We start from the raw sequence: 2,500 nt of genomic DNA, 5'->3' as shown, positions 1-2,500 counted from the left end.
AGAGAGAGAGAGAGAGAGACAGAGAGAGAGAGAGAGAGAGAGAGAGAGAGAGACACACACACAGAGACAGAGACAGAGACAGAGATAGATTTAGTTAGTCAGGGATCATTTATATAGTTTTTTATTGGTATAAAACCTTAAAGACTTCTTATCCTATGGAACATTCCGGCCCGTGGGGTCAGCAGATGTTTTCTACTGTCTGTGTATCAACTACAGTTTCAGAAGGGCCGGCCACACGGGGGCGCCACAGGGCAGCTGTTATTTCAGCACCATGGACAGAGCTGTTTAGAGATTTGACCATAGATATAGAAACCTAGATCCTCATAGATATAGAAACCTAGATCCTCATTCCTCTGCAGTTCATTGGAGCAACTGGTATCGCGGCCGTCATTTTAGCGTAGACTCAAAGTGACTACTGGCCAATCACAGCACTCACAGCGCGTTGACTACTGGCCAATCACAGTGCGTCTTTTCCGGGACTTGTCAGTGCAATGGTTCTCAACCAGTGGTCCGGGGACCACCAGTGGTCCTTGAGGGGGGTTGATAACCAAATGGACCCTTATAGATCTTTAAATCTTGAGTATAACATTTCACACTCTCAAGAGTCAAATTGTTAAACATCTGCATTACTTACTAAACAAGTACACAATTAGAGAACGAAAATAATTGTTATTTTGACAACATCTTATAGAACGATAACAACATATTCTAAGTTTTGGGTGTGAGAGGCAGGCTAAAGCTCATCAAACGGTGTTCTGTGGCTCAAATGCCGAATAAATAATGGACCTTGATATGAAAAAGGTTGAAAACCACTGTTCTGATGCATTAATGTCCATTGAAGCAGACGGTCTCTCCACAATTAAAATCATCACAACTCCCTGAATTTTCAACCTATTTTCAAGGGTTAAGTTTGTCACAAATGCGAGACATGGAGTTATGGATCCAGTAGGCGTAGGTCTATAATTTGGTTACATCTAAATTGCATATTTTCATACCAAAATACTTTCAAGTAACAGTAATAGTCACAAAATATTTTTCTCTCCATTCACTGACAGACTACATGAAATCTGCTGGCCACATTGCAGAATAGCCTTTATCCAACATCCTTAATGTTAGCTATTCAGGTCAGAACAGCGATATCAACTTAGAAAGACCATGTCTCTAGGAACCTGTTTGAACTGCAGTAAAAGATGATTTATTATTGTACAAATCCAGAGTGTGGAGTTTGCCAAGTTCCAACTAACTGGATGCTGCGTAGCTGCTGCCTTTTAAAGGGTTAAGAGCTGGGTTACAAAAGGACCCGCCCCCACCTGGCTCTGATTGGCCTACCGAACGCCCCCTTCTGTGACACACGCGGAAGCTTCAGGGAAGCTTGCCTACGCTAAAATGGCGCCCGAGATACCAATGCCTCAGAGCCGAAGGACGCGTCTACCTTTATATGTCTATGGATTTGACCCTCAGGGGAACCTCTTCCTGTTTGAGGGAAGAGGTGAAGGGTGCTAACAAGACTAGACTAGACTAGACTAGACTAGACGTAGACTAGACGTAGACTAGACTAGACTAGACTAGACTAGACTAGACTAGATCTAGACTAGACTAGACTAGACTAGACTAGACTAGACTAGACTAGACTAGACTAGACTAGACTAGATCTAGACTAGACTAGACTAGACTAGACTAAACTAAAGTTAGCGTACTCCTTTAGCTTAGCGGTCACATAACGCCAGGCCAGGCCATCTAGGGACTGAGAAGCCAGGCCAGCAGAAGCTGCTTTCATGTGTGTGAGGACTTCATTGGCAAAACGACTAAGAGCACAAAGTCAAGTCCAGGTTCATCAAACTGTACTTCAGTACTTGTTGGGGATGTAAACAGGAAGTGTTATGGATGTAAACAGGAAGTGTTGGGGATGTAAACAGGAAGTGTTGGGGGATGTAAACAGGAAGTGTTGGGGATGTAAACAGGAAGTGTTGGGGATGTAAACAGGAAGTGTTATGGATGTAAACAGGAAGTGTTGGGGATGTAAACAGGAAGTGTTGGGGGATGTAAACAGGAAGTGTTGGGGATGTAAACAGGAAGGGTTGGGGGAGGTAAACAGGAAGTGTTGGGGATGTAAACAGGAAGTGTTGGGGATGTAAACAGGAAGTGTTGGGGGATGTAAACAGGAAGTGTTAGGGGATGTAAACAGGAAGTGTTGGGGGATGTAAACAGGAAGTGTTGGGGATGTAAACAGGAAGTGTTATGGATGTAAACAGGAAGTGTTGGGGATGTAAACAGGAAGTGTTGGGGGATGTAAACAGGAAGTGTTGGGGATGTAAACAGGAAGTGTTGGGGGATGTAAACAGGAAGTGTTGGGGATGTAAACAGGAAGTGTTATGGATGTAAACAGGAAGTGTTGGGGATGTAAACAGGAAGTGTTGGGGGATGTAAACAGGAAGTGTTGGGGATGTAAACAGGAAGTGTTGGGGGATGTAAACAGGAAGTGTTGGGGATGTAAACAGGA

General features: G+C 43.8%; 1 protein-coding gene across 2 annotated transcripts in view; it reads right to left on the bottom strand.

Annotated features, from left to right (window-relative positions):
* The window catches only part of LOC308101956 (phosphatidylinositol 4,5-bisphosphate 3-kinase catalytic subunit alpha isoform), a gene marked incomplete at its 5' end in the record, with an annotated part of 43,774 nt that overhangs the window by 19,841 nt on the left and 21,433 nt on the right, over positions 1–2,500 (bottom strand). The window lies entirely within an intron of this gene.

This window comes from Gymnoscopelus braueri, assembly GCF_963280865.1.
Source record: "Gymnoscopelus braueri genome assembly, chromosome: 15".
In the NCBI taxonomy this organism is placed as follows: Eukaryota; Metazoa; Chordata; class Actinopteri; order Myctophiformes; family Myctophidae; genus Gymnoscopelus; species Gymnoscopelus braueri.
Note: the sequence above shows the minus strand (reverse complement) of the source record. Positions and strands in the feature narration are given on the sequence as shown.